The following is a 21,603-nucleotide window of genomic DNA, read 5'->3' as shown; positions in this document are numbered from 1 at the left end:
CCATACATGGTATGGGGAGCAGACATGACTTCATGCTCTGCTGTAGACGAGAGGAATTGCCAAGGCTCAGGCGCCCAGTCCCCCCAAGTGTTCCCTGGTGTTGGAATCCTTCTCTCTGGCTGCATGGTAACTAGACCACAGGGGATGCTTTAGATTTGTGGGCACACCTTTCCCTTGTAGATTCTCAAACCCAGCCTTCAGAATTTTGGTGTCCCAAAACAGCATGGCACAGGTACACCCACAAGCATTTGGAAAACATCTGATAAGAAATATCCATTTTACAGTACTTCTAATGGAACAGACCTGAAAGATAAGTCTAAGTCAGCAGCTCAAGAGGTTCAATGAGTTCAATTTCTTTTTGCTGTGTATATTGTTTCGTTTTGAGGTGGGGGTCAGGCTAGGAGGATCTGACGGTTTTCTTGAAGGAAATGTTCGTGGGTATTCTGCATTAAATTACTGTTTTGTGTTCCTTGGTCTTGAAAAGTTTAAGAAACATTGACATACAGGACCTCTTATATTTGGGGGTCCTTCAAATTCCATTCCTTGGCTTATTACTATTACTAAAGCATTATAACAAAGAGATACATATCTTCTTGTCCAAATGGAAGGTGTGTGTTTATGTGAATTACAAATGAAATATAAAAGCTGGTGAAAGCCCTGGGTAGAAGGGTCAGGTGCAGCATTTTTCTGATAATGTTTCTTGGGAATCATATTTGAATTGATTTACACACATTGCTTTGGGCATCATTGCTGAGATCATGCAAAAAGAGAGAGAGAGAGAGAGAGAGAGAAGTGAGGCACCATTATCTGATAGCATACTTAATCAGATGAAGGGAGAGGAGAAAAAAGGGGGGGAGGAGGGAGTAAGAAGGAAACCAGTAACCACCAGACAACCAAGCCCAAACCCAATTTCACTTAAAGAAAAGCTCTTCTGGTTGAGGAAAAAGTTTAACATCTCAATTCAAACAACCCCCTTAGAATACATCAAACTTGGAACAAAACCCTTTAAAACTGTTTTTGCTTTTTTTCCCTGAGAAATGTCTCCTCTCCTCTGGTTCCATAAAACACAAGTCAGATTTCATTTGCTAGAGCAAATGTTTTTCAACAGACTTGACTTGCTTAATTTTCCTGACAATGTGTGCAGTTAAGTTAGAAACTTGCATACATTTGGCAAGGGACATGAGACACCAGCAAACCAAAACGCCCAGAGGGGCAGCTATATATTACCGGGCTAATCTTTTCCCTTTCTCAGTGTGTGTGTGTGCGCGCGCGCGCGCGCGCGCGCACCCGCCCGCTCTTACGTTTTGGATGCGCTGTCGTAACACATGGCTACTATGTTCGGACTTGTAAGGGCTAAAGTTAGAAGATTTGTAACAACTACTATTTTTCTCACTGTCTCCTAGGAGTACTTGAAAACTGGCTTAAAAGGACCTGATTTAAACAAAGGAGCAAACAAAGCAACCCCTTTTTCGAAGGCTGGATCATTTTCAGAAGTACCCTTTAACCAGGGTGGGGTTGGGGGTGGAAGTGTGTGCACCTTTGAGACTTGGTTTCTGCAGCACACATTCATTTTGGTAATCCAGGACATCTTGCTGGGTGTAAGAGGTCAAGAACAAGTCAGGAACAGAAAGGAGCTTCAAGTTGTGAGATGAGGAAGGCGGCTACCCCTAATGAAATAACTAAAGATGCCTCAATAGGTAGGAAATTTGCGGAGTTTTAAATCTGTGTCTATGCTCCTAGAGGGCACCTGGAAAATGAGTGTAGATTTGCTCTATATCCTTGGCCCTATTTACAGCCAGGGAAGAAGAGAAGAAACTTTTTGGTCAGACTACTGCAAAGTGGAGGCGTTGCCCTCTTTATCAACTTTCTCTCCTCCCCTAGCCCCAGAGGGCATGTCTTTCCTCCTCTCTCCAGTCGGCATCCCGCTTTCCCACTACCAGACTGCAAGTCCCCTTTAAGACTCGGAGGACGCCTCACCCTTTCTCCTCCCAGTCCCCCGCCCTTCACACCTTGGGTGGGAAAAGAGAGTGGGGCGGGGTGGTCGGAGGGGCGGGATCATGGTGAGCGCACCAATGGCTCTCCGGGCTGGTCGTCCTGGTCTCCGGCAGCCAATGAGCAGCAGGCAGGGGGCGTGGCGGGGCGCTGTTGCAAAGCATCCAACGTGGGCCCGCAGAAGGCCGCGGGGCGCGGAGCCCAGGGGGTGTGTGAGGGCGAGCGGCCGGGGTGGAGCCTCGGGGACCCGTCGGGGCTGGGCCGCGGGGAGGCGAGAGGCAAGCGACTGATTGTTCCGCCGCGAGGTCGGCTGGGCTCTCGCCTCGCTGAGGAGCCGCGCACAGCCCGGAACTGCGCGCGCGCGCTCTGCCTAAGGCGTTGGGACAGCCAGGCGCACGGGGCCCTCGAAGCAGTGCGGGGGTGACCGTGCCGTCCAGCCCGGAGTCGGCTGCCGGGCGCTCCGAGCCGAGAGGAAGATGCATTCGGGCGCACAGCTCAGGCTGCGAGGCTGAGCGCTTTCTGTGCAGCAGAGGCAGCCGCACTGCCCTCGGCCGGCGGCGGCGGCAGTTGGCGTGCGCGGGGGCTCAAGATCCGGCCAGCAGCGCGGCGGGAGGACGAGGAGAGCCGGCCGAGCAGCTCTTGCCCGGATCCGTGGGCTTCGCAGCGAGCACAGCCGGGTCGGCCCGGATGGGCGCGGGGCTCGCGGCCCCAGCCGGGCGCTGCGGAGCGGTCCGGGCACCGGGGGCCCGCTGAGCGCCGGAGCCGCGGCAGCGGGGGAGACTTGTGCGGGCGGCCATGCCCCGGCGCGGAGCCTAGTGTCGAGCGGAGCCCCCGCGGACCAGCCGGTGCCTGCGGTCGTCCGGGACCTCGCAGCCCCCGCGCCCCGAGTTCGCCGCGCGTTCCAGACAAGATGGCGCGGCCGGTCCGGGGAGCTTTCGGGGCCCCGCGCCGCTCGCCCTGTCCTCTCCTGTGGCTGCTGCTGCTGCTGCTGCTTCGGCTGGGGCCGGCGACGGCTGCGGCCGGCCCGCGACCGCCCTGCGCCGCCGCCTGCACTTGCGCGGGGGACTCGCTGGACTGCGGCGGGCGCGGGCTAGCAGCGCTGCCTCCGGACCTGCCCGCCTGGACGCGGAGCCTGTAAGTGCCGCCCTTCCCCTGAGCCCCGGGGCGCTGTCACTTGGGGACGGGGAGGCTGGGGTGCTTACCCGGGAAGGGCGTGCGGATTGAGGGGCGTGCCTGTGTGTGTGTCGCGGTGGTGAGATCGTACATGGGGGTCCGGAGGGGAAGAGTGTGCCTAATGGGGGTGTGGAAGTGAGAACGTGGGTGGTGAGGGTCCTGGGGAGAAAAGAGTGTGCCTCGTGGCGTTTGGAGGTGAGTGAGCATAGGTTTTGGGGTGTGGAGGTGAGAACGTGGGTGATGCGGCTCCATGGGAGAACAGGCTGTTCCTCGTGGGGTCTGGAGGTGAGCGAGCATAGGTTTTAGGGTGTGGAGGTGATTGCGCCCCGGGGCCTGAGGGCGATCTGGGAGGTAGAGTCTGAAGGTGAGGGAGTGTGAGTGAAGAGTGTGGAGGCGAGGGTGTTTGTGCGTATGTGTGTGGGTGGAGTGGGAAACATCTGGAGGCGAGAGTGTGAGGAAGTCTGTCTGGGGTCTGCGGGTGTGTGTTTCTTTTTTTCCTCTCCTGTAACCCAACTCTTTGGTGTCTGAGCTCCTTGGCCTTCCAGTGGGTAATGAATGAAGGTGACTCTTGGCTCCAGTCTTCCATTTACATTATTTATTAGCGAGAGTGCGCGTGTAGCAGCCTTCTCCTCCCCCAGGACCCCGTGGCCTGACATGGCTGTGGCCACGGTGGAAGGTTGCCTTCCCCGGAACAGCCCTGAGTTAGGGGACTTGGAGAGTTCCTGGATCTGTGATTGCTGAGGGTGCTGGTCTCTTTCCACCTGATGGGCATTAGGGAGCTGTGTTTCCAGACCCTTCCTTTTGGGCTTGATGGTCCAGTAGGGTGGAGCCCACACTTGAGCATTTCTCCCCTGTAAAGGGTGCAAATTAGTTTTGGAGTTGTGTTACTTCAGGAGAGGGTGCCGGGGACTTGCTTGATTTAAGCTGTTTGTTTCACCTGAAAGACGTTCTTTTCTGTGCTGTCACGGTTTTGGCCTATCAGGACTTAGTGGGACCCTTCTTACAGGAGAGTTGGCAGGAAAAAGCTGCATTAGACTTCACTAAATATGGTAGAGTATAATAGCCTTTTTTCTACTTTTAAGAATATGGTCCTGAGTCAAATCCTATCGAGTTATAGGTAATTAGCATCTATGCAGAACTATGAATATCTTCCAGAAAAGGCCTAGCTTGAGTCATCTGCTTTTTAGTTGGATAATTGGACGTCTTTCCTAGAATGTAGAGGGGCACAGGAGTGTCCTCAGACAGGACATTCAGTGTTTGAAGAAGGGACAACTGATGACATAACTTTTAACCAACACCTGTGGCCTGAGCTAAGAAAAAGTGGTTTGGGTATCTGGCTGCTGTGAAAGGGAAAGAAGAAAAGTTGGTTCCTTTCTCACGTGAAGAACCGGTGCCTCTGAAAACGGGGTGCAGATCTTTAACTCACATCATGCTACATATTGCCTAAGGATCAAGTTCTTCAGAGTTCTGAGGCTGGACTTTTGTTATGGTTAGCTTTTCCCCTGCAATTTTCTGCTTTTTCTATGTGATTCAGTGACTTAGTGAAGACCAGTGGTCGTAGTGGGGGGTTTAATAGAGGCAGTGGCTGTTAAGTAGTAGGAGATAGATAGAGCCCAGCCTTGCCAGTAGGTAGTATTTCATTTACTTGGGGCAGTCTGAGGTATTGTGGTTTTTCCTTTATGTTTTCTTAGGATAGTTTTTCAAATAAAATCACGTGGGCAGAATCAGAATAACTTCTTGAGTGTTCACCTGTTGGAAGAATGACTACCAATGCCATATGTTCATGGCATTGTGGGGAAGGCACTTAGCTCAGAAGTAGTGACTTTGCAGACAGCATAGGGTGTCCTGTTATTGGCACTTTCCTGTGGTCACAAGATCCACTTTGCCTTGTCCTTTAATTTTTGGAGCAAAACTACTGGCCATTTTTTTGGCTTCCTGTTGCTTGGGAGTGACGTTTCACATGACATAAATACCTTTTAAATTGCAGTCTTGTCTCTTTTACTCACACATTTGATGACCAGTAAATACCTAAGTGGGTATTTTGAGCTTCAGTCGATGTGATTATACTGATTATGGTGTTAACTGATTAGATTTTGAGATGTGAATAGTGATTTCTGATTAGTATGTGTTAATACCATGTTCACTACAAAATGGGTATCTTTTGGAAAATATTTGTAAAGTCATTTTTCTGGTTATAGAAAAATGAAGTGTGTTGTAGTGTGTGTGTGTGTGTGTGTGTGTGTGTGTGTGTGTGTGTGTGTTTTCTAGACCAGATTTCTCCATTTAAATCATTAGTCTTATTCTGAGTTTTCTATCAGGATAGTTACATGGTTTATATTCCTGGCTGTGATTCAGCAAGACTTTAGGAGAGAAAGTCTCTGTATATAATAAAATAAAATATCTTGTAGTTTCACCAAGTTTATACCCTTAATCCATTGTGTCTAGAAAATTGCCTTGAACTCATTTATAACCCCATGAACTAGATTTACTGCAGCTAGTTCAAACAATTTCAGGCTGTGGGTTTGAGATAGAAGGGGACCTGTGGTTTTATGGAAGTTTTTGTTGTTTTGTTTTTTGCTTTTGTAAACAGTGCATCTAATTTTGGAGTTGCTCCTAGGCTTAGCGTAGGGAAAGTAAAATTTCTTCCTAGTGAACGTAAATGCAGTTTGAATAGAAAAAATGGAGTGGCACTGGTAGAAGGGAAAATACATTCATTCCTGGGGCCTCAGGATAACTTATTCAGCACAATAACTTATGGTTGTAGTAGTTGAGCCATAACTGAGTCTGCCATCCCATGACGTAGGTGAGATTGGCATAGCCCGACCAGCACATTCATAAATAGCACCAAGCACTGCCAAGCCTTATTCCCACTTCCCAGAACTTTAGAAGAAGTTGGACTTCTTAGAACTTAGATGTTTGCTTTCTTTGAAATTATTTTTGAGAGCAGGGCTTCAGAAGCTGTTTAAGCAGTATTAAATACAACTTACCTTAGACTCTTACCTGTGCCATGAGGTTGAGCACAGTAGGTTGCTGGTTTAACTGTTCTGGGGGCTGCATGGTGGCTCATGGCATTGGGATAGGAAGGAGGGCAGGCCCTGGAGGAACAAATCCGGGTTTTCAGTGGCCTTTTTTGTGGAGGGAAGACAAGACAGGGCTTTTTAAAGTAAGGGGGGCACCTGGGTGGCTCAGTCGGTTGAGCGTCCGACTTCAGCTCAGGTCACGATCTCGCGGTCCGTGAGTTCGAGCCCCGCGTCGGGCTCTGGGCTGATGGCTCAGATCCTGGAGCCTGCTTCCGGTTCTGTGTCTCCCTCTCTCTCTGCCCCTCCCCCGTTCATGCTCTGTCTCTCTCTGTCCCAAAAATAAATAAACGTAAAAAAAAAAAAAAATTAAAGTAAGGACTTTCACTCAAGGACTCCGAGTGTGGTTCTCCTGAGCCACGTTAAGATGAGTGTATTGATTTGGGTCTCTTTGTGTTAGGTCTCCTTATGCCAGTGCAGGACCAAGCCAGGGGCTTAAATCTAACCTTGTGGGTTTTGGCTCCAAAGTGGTGCTCAGGATTGCATTAGAAAATAAGCACCAGCCCAGGTTGCCATTGTAGTTGTGAAGCAAAGAGGGCCTTTGTCTTTCAAATTTTACAGCTGTGCTGGAAGGGCCAGGTGTGCAGAGTGTTGTGAATTAAGGATTTGGAAAATACTTCCCATCCTGTTTATGCAAATTAGATTTAAAGTAACGATGACCAAATTGTTCCAGAACCTCAGCTAAGATTCGCGTATGTGTGTGTGCATGAGTGTGTGTGTTTTGAGAAGTTGATTATTGTCAGGGTTGCCCTGAGGTCTTCCCTTCTGCCCGTTTTCCTTTTTGTGGCTCTATGTAAAACTGAAGAACTCAGCAGACCTTCGCCATCTTGTGATTTATGAAGATGGGCAGCGGTTGTTTGGAATAGGGAACCTCAGAAACACAGGTTAATGGCAGAACATCTGAAAGGTGCAAGTGCTCTCAGAGTTTGAGGAATAATTAGTTTGGGCTCAGGGTCCTTGTCTTTGCAACAAGTGTCAGAAGCCTGGCCTGGCCTCTCTTCCCCTCCGTGGTGAAGCACTTGTCTGTTACTAGATCTCCAATACCTGTTTTGAGTAAGGGAATCTGGCAAATAAAATTGGGTGCCTTGAGAGAAAGGCACACTATTTAAGTCCCTCTGATGTGAAATTATAAGCATCAAATGTAATTTTTGAATACTGTTAAATTACAAAGCGTACAGAGACTCCCACGTCCTCATAGAAGTGAACTGTGTTGGCACGCAGTTGCCCCTTGCCTTTAGGATATGTCAGAACTGTTCGTGGCCTCTTTCCCAGGGACTATTTTAAAAAGAGATGTGCTCCTCTCTTTCCATAATCACATTTGGTCGCTAGATTTCACAGGGTTTGGGCTTTGGAATGTGTTGTCAGGAATAATTCATCATCTCCAAAAGAAGACGATTCAATGCAATGTAATAAGAGCTGGTTCCTCCTGGATGTCCTGATGCCCCGGTCCTCTAGCTCCGATCGTTCAGTTAAGGGTTTCTCTCCCTGCAGTGTTCATTTCTTTGCCTGGGTTCCCCACGCAGCCTTCCCTGAGCACATTGGGATGGCCTCTGGCTGACCTTTTCTCCCTGAGACACCGTGCTCACAATGAAAGGGCCTCTCCCCCATTCTGTAGAAGTGTCTCCTTGGTGCAAGGGCTTTTCAGCATCCTCCCTTTCAGGGCGGACAGGAATGTGAGAGAGCCACTAGGGTTTTTTTTTTTTTTTGTCACTTAACAATGCACCTGGCCCAGTTCTGTGCACCTGCTAAAGCCCTGAAGGCCTATGAGCCAAGGACAGGGAAGTTGTTTAACATAGCCTATGGTTATTTTAAAAGTGACATCCAAAGGAGAGAGAAGTCTGGAAAAGGGATTCATTGAATTCAAAGTCTATAAGTAATAATGGATGTTGGTTGTACCAGAGTCTTGTCTTTTCTTTTTTTCTCATTTGTTTAAAACTCAAAAGGATTCTTCTGACTTACCCCATGGGTTGAAGAACTGTAAGTTTCATGAGCAAGCCTAATTTTCAACTCCTTTTGAATGAGCTTGGTGACATTTGTTCTTTGGGGACCTTCCCCCTTCTCAGCAACTGCAATTTGAAACCCTGGGGGTCTTTTAAAAGCCAACAGGACTCTGGGCTGTGTTAATATTCAGAGCTGTTTACAATGGATGCAGTTTCAAAGGCTGAAGGCATTGTCTTGAGACAGGAGGGAGGAGGGGGGGGAAGAAAAATTCCCAGGGAGAGGAGGGGAAATATCTAAAAATCCCCAATGTTCCTTGGCCTGTGGGAAATTCAGGGACTGTTAGTAGTGTTTGGTGGTTTGTTTTTTGTTTTAATAACTTAAGCATGACATTGAGTCTATGGGGTCTAGTCCATCTACCTCATGGTTTCAGTTCATGTTGTGTGTCAGTGATGTGATTGTCTTCTGCTTTTGTATCAAGTTGAAGTGTGAGAATGAACAAGAAGCTCAGATCTGTTTGTATCTCCCCATGCAAAGAAGTAGGACTTTAAAGACCAGAGGTTAAAATTTTCACAACCGTTTACCCTCTTGGAACCTGCACTGTCTATCTATATCTATCTATCGATCTATCTATCTATCTATCTGTAGGGTTTAATAGTACAGACTCACCAGTTAATTGGCCAATTCCGTGACTGTGGCTAAGAAAGTTGCTACTGAAAAACTTTATACGTGACCATTGTTGTCATGAAGCGAAATGAATAGATAAATCAGGATTGTCAAAAAAAAAAAAAAAAGAATGTGATTTGTGTATGGTATAATTGGAAGTTGCCAATTTGTATCCTAGTTTTTGTTTGTTTTTGGAGGGGGGTATGCTTATGAATTTTTCTTATCCAAAGGGTTTTTGCCTTATGTATTTCTATATTATATAATCTAATTTTTAATACGTGGTTCTTATCCAAGTATGTTATGCGTAGTCTTCTGAGACACAAGCCATAAGCCTAACTGCTTACAAAAGTTACTCGGTTTCTTAAAAAGCTGTTCCCCTAGGGGCGCCTGGGTTGGGGGGGTGCTCAGTCGGTTAAGCGCTAGACTTTGGCTCAGGTCATGATCTCACAGTTCCTGGGTTTGAGCCCTGGGTCAGGCTCTGTGCTGACAGCTCAGAGCCTGGAGCCTGCTCAGATTCTGGGTCTCCGTCTCTCTCTGCCCCTCCCCTGATACTGCTCTCTCTAAAAAGTAAATAAATAAACATTTAAAAAAAAAAAGCTGTTGCTCCATTTCCCTGGGTTTCATGCTCATGCTGTCTGTGTCCTGCCTTTAGTTGTTCTCTTTGTCCTCAAAATGAGTGTTCCCCACTCAGCTGGACCCTGGGTCTTGGGGTGGGTTATTGGTGGGGAAGAGATTGGGCGAGGGTGAAGCTTTCTTCTCTTTCACTCCGTTAGATATGTGGATGCCTTCATCCCTGGTGATCACACCCAGCACATACCCTTCTCTAGGGAATGGTGTTAAGATTGAAATTATTTGTAGGGGCCATCCCTGGGTCCACCACCCCAGAGCTAACATGTGATTTGGGGCAAATCTCCTTGTTTCTACAAAGGGGATCCTAATATTCTATGTGCAGGTACTATGAAGACAGATAACACTTGGGTTTAGCCCACTTCGTCAATGTGAGTCTGTCAACTCGCTGGTGATTGCGGGGCACAGCTCGAAGGTTAAAGCCCTGGTAGTAACTCAAATTTTGCATCTTCTCATGGCCAGGCCCTCCACGTCAGATTTCCTGGTGACAGAGGCTTCCTAGGAAAGGTTCCCTTTTCCTATCTGAAGGGCTTGTTTTGGAGTGGGCAGGTGGCAGGGCTCACATCCCACTTGGCCTTCTTTCATGAAGTTTTTGGTGATTTGCAGAAAGTGAAACAAGTAAAACTTCATGTGCCCTTGGGAATCGCGGAGCAACCTGGCGGGAAGCTGTGAACAGTTGCAGCAAATTAACAAATTATGCAATTAGCAAAAATTATTGAGGTGGTTCATAAATGTATTCCAGTTGTGCAAATACTTCTGTCAGTTTAGCATTATCCTTTGGGAGGTGGGTGTGCGAAGGAGACAGAGAACTGAGAGGCCCTTAAACTAATAATTTTATCCTATTATTTCCCTGGTTTCATTGAAACTGAGCCCTACTGAGACGCAGGTCGCGCCTCTTAGTCAATGGCTCGGAAAAATGCAGGTGCACTCCTCCAGGCAGGGGTTAGGTTACAGATTTTGGGGCCAGCTGAATCCTGCGCTGTACCCATTTCTCTTTGGAAACGTTTGAGGGTGGAGGAGGGGTGAGGGGAGGTGATTGTTGGGTGGTATGCAGAGAGCTGGAGAACTCTGACATTTTTCATGTGTTTGGGTTTGTCTGCAGTTGTATTGTACGGGGACATGGGTGGTGAGCACAGGGTCATTTGAGGAATCTGGCAAGGATGCTATCTGAAAAGACATTTGCTGTTGATCCTTCTGCACCTGTACCTGCGTCCCTTCCCCAGTGAATGGCCACAATTCACAGCCTTGCCCACATGAACGGCTGCGATTGTTGGCGTCTTTATTACTATTTAATCTAGCATAACCGGTAAAGCCCATTGTGTGAACAACCAATCCGTTCATCTCTGCAAGTCCTAATACATCTTGGTTTCCTTATGAACCAGGATGCAGGTTCCAATCACTGCTTGTTCAGTTTGTTTTGGCAAAAGGTGGCATTCAGAGAGTTTAAAGAAAGCATGGTCTGTCTCTTTTTAAGCACTTTGCATTGATTTTTCTTTCAACTTTTGTGGTGCATAGATCTCTAATCTAAGATCTGCAGGGTTTTGTTTTGTTTTGTGTCCTCAAGGTCTCGTTATTAGGAAGAAATGAGGGAGGGTCTGTCCAGCAAGCAGAATTATCTAGATGTTGAGAAATGAGGTGGAGATAATGGAGGCAAGTGCTCCCCCCTACCCCACCCACTACCTGTCCTTTGCTCCTTCTACCAATTTATAATCTGTCATTCAAATAACTTGCCTCTTATTTTAGGGCGGTTTTACGAAATGTGAATTTGAACAATATTTGAAAGAAATCACTTAAGTGTTCTTCTGAAAGGAATTGTGGTTAAGCTATATTTACAGAATGTTTATTGAGCACATACTGTGTGTGCTCTGCATTTATATGTTCTTGGAATAGAGGTGGGTTTTTTTTTTTTTTTCCTTCTTGTGGGAGGTGCTTAGAAAGTTCTTTTGTTCTAGCGTCCTTTGCCGGAGGTGTGCAATTCTGGTGAACTCTGCTCACTCCCCTGGTAGCTCTTTATTGGGATGTTTCAACTGTGCTATTAATTGCTGATTGGAAGCCATTAGTGAACAAACATGATTTCAAAAGTGTAATTTAAAAAGTGATATTTCAGATATTGTTGGTTAACAGAGGGGTAATTAACTGTTGGTTGTAGTTAAGTCTTGAGTCAGAATTGAGTTAACTGTTGTTTACTTTGCAAGGCCTGACCCTCCAGCTGTGGCTACTTGAGGCTGCTTTAAATAGAGTTAGAGGCACCCTATAAGAAAATCCTCCAAAAGCAAAGAACTCGGTTCCTGGAACCCTCTGTGCTTGATTTCAACTTCACACAGACTTGAAAATGCTTTTCTTCAAGTAGCTGCAGAATGGTTTTGTTTTGTTTTGTTTTGTTTAAGTCCATAGTTTAATTTCTCCTTAGCCTTCGCCGCCGTTTTTATTTGGGAGATCCTTTCAGGTTTTAACGCTGAGCGTCACTTACTTAGGAATCTGAATGGGAGTTATGTTGTTCCCCAAGTTCTGTTCGCTTATCATGGCTTATGGAATTATTTCCATATTTGTGAAAATTGAATTCAATTTCGATTATGGAGTGGTCCGTGGTTTTTAAAGCTGTCCAGTGTGGTCCGGTTAAACTCATGGATATATTAGGCTTAATTAAATTTATATGATATTTGATTAGATACCATCTTACAGCGAATTCTAGAAAAGTGGAAGCACATGCCAAAGGGTTTAAGAAAAATCTATGGGTGGTGGAAAACTGACAATTGAGAAATTTCGACTATGCATTTAATTTCTGTTTTGCAAATTGGAATAATTACATTCTTTCATCCGATTTTAGCAGTGCGGTACCTTGGTCCATGACCATGCATCTTGCCTAGGTTTTAGTTTGCATTTTACTTTTAATTTGGGGGCTGCTCAGTGATTTCTTCTCTCCACCTGGGCTGGTGTGAGTTTCTGGCACACGGGCTCCCAGTGCTTGCAAAACTTATAAACAGCCAGAAGAACTCATTGCTTCCAGGAAGTTGGTTGATGATGCAGAAGCTGCAGCTTGGAGGGGATGGGGTTGCCTTCTGCCTTGGGAGGACAGGAGGTCCAGAAAGCAAACTGAAATGTTCTGTAGCTGTGAAAGCCTGCCTCATCCCAAATTCCTCCGAACATTTCCTCAGAGATGGTGTCTGTGTAGGACTGCCGGCCATGGGCATTTGACCTCACCGAGGGCTGTGCTTTGCCCAGGAGAAAAATCCGGAACTCTTCTGTGGACATTTTTGGGTGCTTTCACAAGTTCCTTTGAAACCGTACTTAGAAACGATTAAATTATATTGAATTCCAGACTGTCCTAAAATAAGACTGGCTGACCTCAAATATTATTTGCTGGGGGGAGGGGGAGGGAAATTCAGTATATGTGAAATCTTGGAATTCAGTACATCTTTCTGGACAGAAAGGCTACATCTCATGAAGCTTCATAAAGGGGTTCCTTACCAAAGAGGAATAAAAACTATTGAACTGAAAGGAAACATTAATTTTCTTAAACTCTGAAGGCAGAAATGTAGTAGGCTGAAAAATAGCCCATGGCTGCGTATCAGGAGACCTTGGGGTTTTGTTCCAGCCCTGCCCCTGATTCACAGTGTGACCTTGGGCTAAATAATTAATTTCCTTCCTATAAAGGGATGTACGACTTCTATGACTCCTTATTTTCAGGTTTATGATTCCATCCTAATTGAAGCAAAGAGGGAATAAATAAGCTTACTATTCATCAGATGGCAAGAATTAGAAAATGGATGTGTGTCTATAACGTACTTACTTACAAGTAATCTTGGCATGTTTGGGGATTCTGAGTGGAATCCTCAGATGCATACACAGGGCAGCGAAGGCTGTGTGCCTGGAGACACTTCAATGAGTAAGCCTTTAAGTTTTATCGAAGCAGAGCAAATATTCCACGGTATTTCTTTCTTTGACCATTGCCTCTTTTTTCCCTTTGCAAAACCCCAAGAAAACTATGGAAGCTAATGCAGACCTATTTTACATCTTTGATTGAGCTTTTTAAGGTTTAGATCAAAAAAGGCACAGAAATTAATGGTACGGTTTTCCGAAGAGTTGCTTATCTCTGCTTTTCTTGGGGGCCACAGCAGCTCAAGCAGGCCTGCCGTGCATACTTGGGATGAGTGAAGTTATAAGTGAGGGTACTGCCTTAAATTTCTAGATGGGCCTTCTGTGACAGATTTAAGTAGTAATCACCAAAGGAAAGGCAGTGAAACACCACCTTGTCTGTCTTTTCTGAGCCGGTTCGTCGTGGTGGGAACATGGTGGGTATCAGAGCAGCTTTTAACTCTTACCAAGAGAGATGGTTTGTGTGTATGTTTCAGGGTAGAAACCCAATGGCCTAATATCTAGAGTCCCGTGGCTTGGTTTCCCCAATTGCAAAGTCTGTCTCTCACTCTTTTTTTTGGTTGGGTTAATACCAAAGGCACCCATCTGCCTGTGTCATTAGTTTCCTCTTGGTCAGATGCTGTTCTTGGAAATTGTGATCCTGTCACCATTGGACTCCTTAAAAGACTTTATGTATCGTGCAGAATCTAGAAGTTTTTATCTTCTGTGTTGTGACCATCTCCCTTTCTTCCACATGGAGTTTATTACTGCTTTCAGTGAACCGTCTTGGGCTTTTCTCTTCCTTCCACTCATTCTTTGTCATGTAAATTGTCATGAGACGGAACCTTTGGATTTTTTTCTCTTTTTTTCTTTAGAACAAATCCTTGGAATGTGGAACCTTGTTTGGGGATACAGCTAAAATGCAGTGAAGTTGGGAGGCACAATTAGTGGTTTGGAACTTCTTGACAGGAAGTTTAACAGGAATTAGGGGACTACTTTAGGACTAAAGGAAATAATCCAAAGAACTAGAATTTTTTTTAAAGCATTCCCCTTTTAAGACTTAAAAATGGCCTTTTTTCATGTGCTTTCTGAGATCAAAATAGACCAAATAATCTTCCCATCCTTCTGAGCCTCTTTTGTTAATGTCAGACATTCTCTGTTTTTCACTTGACCTCATTCACTCATTATTTATGTATCTAGTCCTCTCTCAGGATTCTCAGAGTCTCTCAGGTTAGTAAGTTTTCACACGTCGCTGTCTTCTTCCTCCAGCTAGATTTGAAAGCCTCGGGGATTGTTGAGTTTCATGTACCAAGGGGCTCCTGGTAATTATTTGCTAATTGACATGTGACTTTCCTTCTTGGGGCTTGGTGCATCTTTTCTGGGCAAAAAGGATCCCGTGTTATCATTGTTTCGTAAAGGGCTTCTGATGTTTACCTCCAAAGTGTGATTCCTCCTGATTGACCTGTGTGGAGGACTTAACAGAAGTGTTTTTAGATGTTAGATGCAAGAAGTCAAAGGCCATTTTCTTTGTGTTGAGGATCTGTTTTCCTATCCAGCATTAGCTGACGTGTAAAGGGATAGTTTCAGAGGCGAGTGCTCCTTGCAGACCTTCTGTGAAAAGTCATAGCTTGGGTTTTGTCTGAATTTTTAAAAACTGTTTATTTTGAGAGAGAGCGTGTGAGTGGAGGAGGGGCAGAGAGAGAATCTCAGGCAGGCTCCACAGTGTCAGTGCAGAGCCGGACGTGGGACTCATTCTCAGGAACCCTGAGATCATGACCTGAGCTGAAATCAAGAGTCGGACGCTTCACTGACTGAGCCACCCAGGCGCCCCTGGTTTGTCTGATTTTCTGTGGCAGGGTGAACTTTTGGAGAAAATGTTGACCTAGAACAAAAATTATGGATGGTCCTCCCTTCCTTTCCCCTTATTTTCTCCTTTCTGCTTGAGAACCACTTCAAAGCATCAGATGTGTTGGTGCCAGACGCCATGCAGTTATTGTTAAAAGAATTTGGAAATATAATTGAAAACAAACTTTGTTGAGCCGAGTAGATCCAGGCGAGTTCTTATTTTGAGGGAGAAGGGAATTCCAAGTTTTTCCTCTATTTGGAGCTGATGTCTCCGAACACTTGTTCTGCGAGATGAATCATCTGTGAATTCTACATCTGGGAGTTATATATTGGGAAATGGCATTCTTTTTAAATGCAGAAGAAACACAAAAGCTTAAAGTTACAGTGTAGTTGGAAAATTCTAGTCAGAGTTTAAAAAAAAAAAAAAGAGAGCGTTGAGGTGAAATTGGCACAATCGCTGGACATGAGCTTGTGATACCTAAAATAGACATGCCCATGTATGGAAAGCAACATGACAGCCACGCTTATTTATGGGGACCCCTCCTCTTTGTTTTGAGACACATGAGATTTAAAAAAAAATTGTGTAAACATCAGCTAATTAGAATCATTAGTTAAGGCAAATGGGACTTGAGTCTGAATTTATTGATGCATTTGTCTTGAACACTGCAAGTAAGCTCAAGCCACGTTCAGCAGCAAAAAGCCCAGAACAGTGCAGCGTTCCAGGGTCTGCTGGGGAAGACAACGACGCGTCCTCTTTGTCTACAAAGCCCCCATTTGTTCCACACGCGTGGTTGTAGTGGGGATGAAGCAGCCATGTTGTTAGGGGACACAGTGGTCAGAGGGGTGGCTCTGGAGTCCAAGCTGCCTGGGTGATCTTGGACAATTAGCTTCCCTCTGACTCGACTTCCTCTTGTGTTAAATGAGGGTAATTGTAGCGCTAACCTTGCTATGAGGGCGAAATTGACATGACGTATAACTTTCAGAGGAGAGTCTGACACATGGCAAAAGCTTAAGAAAGGTGAGCTGTCGCTGTCACAGCCACTGCAGTAATTACAGTTCACATTTTTGCAGCAGGAATCGTGTCCTGTAACGTAATTATCATGTCAGGTCTGTGAAATGCGTTCCCCTCTGCATGGTACACGAGGCCGGGAGGGGCTGGGTGACTAGCCCAGGGTCTAGCGATTGCCAAAGCTAGAACTCAAACCTGCCTCTGCGTGTTGGTGTTTCAAAAGAATACGGTAAGAACTGGTACTGTTGGTTTTCTTGTGTTTGTCCTTGCTTCCCTTTCTGTGAATTCTTTGAGGCCAGGGATCGGTCCTGCAACGCTTGGGGCCTAAAGCACTAGCCCAGTTCCGGCCAGTGCTGCCTAAATGGTGTCTTGACAGTGATCTTGAAGAGCGTGCTTCTTCATTGGCAGACTTGTGTGTCAGAATCCATTTTTGGTGTGCCCCTTTGGTGAAGGGGGTGGTAGCAGGCACATATGTCTCACCATCTGTTGTTTATTGTTTCTGTTAGGTTGTGGTTTGTGTTCCCGTTCCGTGTTTCTTTGGTTTCTGGAGCAACTGCGAATATTATATGCTCGGGGATCAAAAAAGTAAACTATTTATAAACAGTAAAGTATCCTTGGGTTTGGAAAGTGTTTTTCTCAAATGCATGTATATTTGGTGGCTTTATGATAATCTCACTGATGTATCGTGAGACAATTTGTAGACTGAGGCACATGTAAAAGTCGGGCGAGTCACAGGCTGGCCTTGTGTAACCAGCTTACAAACAGCCTTGGTGATAAGGCCCTGGTGTTAACGCTGACCTGAGTGGTGTATTTTTAACTCAAGAACATATAAACAGTTTAGCCTGCCGTTGGAGTTTATACTCTGCCTGAAATCCTTGGCATGCCTTGAGTCCTTCAGCCCTGGGAGATACATATGTGGTCCTGGGAGAGTGTGGTAGCCACCAGTGGTCTACTGGCCCCCACCCTTCACCTTAAAAAAAAAAAAAAAAAGACCCAGCAGAGAGCTGGAAGGAAGAGAGGGAGAATTCCTCAGTGGTTCTGTATGATAAATTTTATATTCAGCTTTTCTTCTCTATTGTTTCATTGAGGCATACGGATTTTAGGGAGCATGGGGGAGGTTTTTCTCCTACCTGTTTTGCCAACCACGCCCCAAACCCCCGCCAGCTACAGGGTCTCTGCAGAGTCACAGACTCCTACCGCCTAAAGCTTTGGCTGTCCACCCACATCTCCAACGTTCATTGTTTCTTCCTCCGTGGATCCCTGTGCCCCGGCCACCACGTGGGACTTTTTCCATGCCCTTATAATACTGCCTGTGTCACGTCCCTCACATCCTCTTCCCTCTGCCTGGAGAAATATTCTTCCCTCCTACTCATCACCCCTTAGCCATCCCTTCTCTTGGAAACCATTCCCAACCTTCCCTGCTGGGTTAGAAGTCTGCCTTGAGAACTCTGCAGTGCTCGTTGCGGAAGTGATGAGTCGACCGCTCTCTGACTCCCGCATTCGTCTGTAAGCTCCCTGAAAGCAGGGATTGGTTTTGTGTCTAACCATACCATTGTACATCAAGAATCTGGCCCACATTCTATCGATGTCGATGTAGATAGAGCCATTGGTGTTCATTCTGTGTGGTCCTATTAATTCAATAGAAAGACATTTTCTAAGTACTTAGGATAATTTAGGCCTCCCGGGGGCTCATCTGTCTGTACATTTTCTAAACGTACCTTGTCTGTTTGATAGTTTCCTCTGTTTCCCACCAAATATTAGTGTTGAGAGACTTAGAAGAATGGAAAGGAATAAGAAACAAATAGTTGGATTTGCAAGATGATAGGCAATTTCCCAGCCACATTAAGAGCTGACCGTGTTGTTTGTCCCTCTGTTGTGGGAAGGTGGCTCTTAAATCCCATATCCAAGTGTTGTTACTGAAACTCTTGTTCGTTGTAAGCACTGTGTGTGACCTGTCTCCCACATAGGGTCCCTCGTGTCGCTTCCCTCGTGGATCTCCGGTGGCTCTCCTTGGCAGCTGGGCCGGACCCGGCTGCTCTCCTTCATGTTGTGTTTGGTGAGGGAGCCCACAGTGCGTTTCCCAACTCTCATCTGCTCTGTTGCTGGAGCTGGTGTTCGGAGTCTGTTTTATTGAGGGTTGACCCTGCAGGGAAGAGTTGTTTCTTACCTAGACTGAGGCTGTCTAGACACCTTTCCCCTTGTGGTTATTCTGCTCAGTTTATGCTGAGCCCTGGCCAGGCAGCTGGTCTGGGTTGCTTGGCTCTTCTTTACTTTCCTAAGGCCTCTACTTTCACAAAAAGGATGGTCAGGCCAACGTCGTTTTTCTCTGTCTCTGCTGGCAGAGGAAAAGGCTGCTCTCCTTGACCGGAGCAAGTTGTAAGAACACTAAAGGCAGGTTACCTTGTCCTCAGTGGTTCAGTCCAAACTAGCAACTTAGGTTTATAGAAACTTCCATGGCAGGAGACTTGGGACAGATAGATTTCTAAATCTGGCCTCTTTCTGCTTGGATCTCAGGTGTGGCCAGTGTCCTAGAGATGGCAACAAGAGGTAGTTGGGAGAGCTCTGTTCAGCCCGGTGAGCTCTGCCTCAAATTTTATCCTGGTGGTATCGAGATCTTAGGCTGTGCATCTGCAGGAAGGCCCTTTTATACCCAGTAAGTTGTGATATGTCAAGGACCATGATTTCATGTTAATGGGGTTTTGTGCTGTTGACCTGTAGTCTAGTTACTGTGCATATAGTTTAATTACTTTTAATTTTCTGGTGACACATGGTAGTCATGTTAATTGAATAAAGAGGAAACTACAAAATAAAAAAAAGAATAATTGATCTCATTATCCAGTGCTAAATATTATTACTGTGGTGTATGAATATGATGTCTGTGGTTGAATACCTACTGTGAGTCCTGTTTTTTAATACAAAATTCAGGCCACTATACATTTGTAACTCTGCTTTTTTTTTTTTTTTTTTTTTTTTTTTTACCTCGATACCATATTTTCTCCAACTTAAAACATTTTTAAAAATAGAGTTTAAGGGGCGCCTGGGGGCTCCATTGGTTAAGCATCTGACTCTTGATATCAGCCCAGGTCATGATCTCACTGTTAGTGAGATTGAGCCCTGCCCCAGGCTTTGCACTGACAGCATGGAGCCTGCTTGGGATTCTGTTTCTCCCTTTCTCCCTCTCTGCCCTTCTCTTGCACACTCTCCCTTTCTCAAAATAAATAAATAAAAATTTAAAAACTACAGTTTAAGTCATAATTCAACCTTCTCTGATATTGGGCATCTAAGTTTTTTCCTAAACTGAAGTAAACATCCTTATAAATATATGTTTATACATTCATGTTTCCTTAGGCTGAGTTATTAAATTCAGATTGCTCTGGATACACAACTTCTTAAGATTTTTGGTGCTGCTACTTCCGAGAGGCCACCAATTTACATAGGAAATTTTCCCCACACCCTCATGAACGTTAGATGTTCCTTTTTGTTTTTCTGTAACCATATACCAGTTTAATAAATGGCAATTGCATTGGATTATTTTAATGCATATTTCTTTGGATAATGCAGGTGAAGATCTTTATATGTGTTACTCATAGACGTTTCCTTTTTTAACTTCCTTCTTTTTCTGATGCTTAGTTAGCCAAATAAATTATCTTCATGCCCCCGGCTGTAAACTTTGGGCTTGAACGCAGATACATAGCCCTGATAACTAGAGGTGATGTGATTCTGAGAGTCTGAAAAGCCTCTTTCTCCCAAGTGTCACTGCATAGAAAACTGTGCTCTGTGTGGGCACGTCACAGATTTTTGACTCTGAACTAGGAAATGTCTTTGTGTTCTTCTTAAGCCAAAGTCGATTATGTGTTGTCGAGGGGAACTTTGCGTGGCTCTGCTGATGCCCAGAAGCAGCCCTGGACTGCCCTAGCCCCCGCACAGCCAGCCTGCCTGGCTGTGCCCAAGCCGCCCTGTCTGTGGCTGGCGTGCCTGGTACCTACAGCTGGTAGGAATCAGAGCAGATTAGCGTGGCGGAGAACCCTTCAGGAACAGCTTCCAGCAAATGGAAATTATTTTAAAACAAATTGATGTGGTTTTTCTGTCAAACCTCCTTGGAGCATAAACAAGGTTGGACTGTAAGCTGCCTCCCCTCTACAGACGAGGCCGTGTTTAGAATGTGGCTTTCAGCAAAGTAAACACGGTCTTGAAAGTGAGTTGTCATTGCGAGTGTCGGATCTGAAAAGTAAAAGCGCGCTAACCAGTGTTCTCACAGCCTGTCTGATGGGCGTGTGACCCTATGCTTCTCACTCACTGGTCTTTGTTGCCACAGCTATCACTACTTCCTGGGAGGGGTTTAAAGGTAAGAAGCAAGTTGGTGTTGAAAGGACTGAAAGGAAAGAAGTGCCAGGTCAATCTCTGTGGTAAGATAAACATTTTAATCTTATCCCTTTGCCATGTGGGAATACCAAAAACATCTTGTGAAATAACCGTGTGTGTGTGTGTGTGTGTGTGTGTGTGTGTGTGTGTGTGTGGATATACATGTATATATCTTCCAGTCTGTGCATCTTTGAATTCTCTGCCACTTGCAAGGTGGTTCCCCTGTGCTGGGCACAATGTCAGCTTTATTAAATTGGCCACAGACTCCCTAGAAGGTGAAACAATGCTTTTAATGTTCTGATTATATATTAATGAACAACCAGGCCAAGGGGCACTTGCCAAAAAAGCTACAAAGTGAGAAAGCCACCAATATCAGAGTGAACTTTGCACTTTCGAAGTGTGAATGATGTTGGGTGAAAGAAGTTTATTGCACAAGGGGAGCAACTGGAATCTCTTTGATGTTGGTTAGCATCCAGGCCCCATTAGACTTTCGGACTTCCCAGTTAACTGCCTCTTTGCTGGCGAGGACAGCATTTGGAGGGCTAGGGCACACGCTCTTGGCCAAGAACGACCAGCATACCTGTGCAGGGGTGGAGCGTGGGAGGCGTTGGGCATTTATATCTGCTTTCAGTGAACTTAAACGAATTTTAATCTAAAATGGAAATGTGGCTCAGTCAGTTAAGCGTCTGACTTCAGCTCAGGTCATGATCTCACAGTTTTCTGGGTTCGAGTCTCTCGTTAGGCTCCGTGCTGACAGCTCAGAGCCTGGAGCCTGTTTCGGATTCTGTGTCTCCCTCTCTCTCTCTCTGCCCCTCCCCGGCTTGCACCCTGTCTCTGTCTCTCAAAAATAAATAAACGTAAAAAAAAACTGTAAAATGGAAATGTATAGTCTCTAGCCTTCCAGAAATAGCACATTGATTCTAAAATCTGCCTGGACGTAGATCTTAATCAATTAGATCTTCATCTTAATCTGACTAATTTATTTTCTCCCCGCTGTGGTGACATTTCTTCTGCGTTCTGGCGTGTTCCTAATTTTTGAATCGCTGGCATTGGGAACCC

The 21,603-nt window shown here is 45.6% G+C and overlaps 1 protein-coding gene across 1 annotated transcript in view; it reads left to right on the top strand.

The window, feature by feature from the left end:
* Positions 1 to 2,187: 2,187 nt before the first annotated feature.
* LRIG1 (leucine rich repeats and immunoglobulin like domains 1) overlaps positions 2,188 to 21,603 on the top strand; it is a 115,383-nt gene continuing 95,967 nt past the window's right edge. The window contains exon 1 of the mRNA XM_081794974.1: positions 2,188 to 3,126. The gene's annotated coding sequence lies outside the window, so the exon portion shown is untranslated. The remainder of the gene's footprint in view (positions 3,127 to 21,603) is intronic.

Source organism: Panthera onca, chromosome A2 (assembly GCF_046562875.1).
Source record: "Panthera onca isolate mPanOnc1 chromosome A2, mPanOnc1 haplotype 2, whole genome shotgun sequence".
Taxonomy (NCBI): domain Eukaryota; kingdom Metazoa; phylum Chordata; class Mammalia; order Carnivora; family Felidae; genus Panthera; species Panthera onca.
Note: the sequence above shows the minus strand (reverse complement) of the source record. Positions and strands in the feature narration are given on the sequence as shown.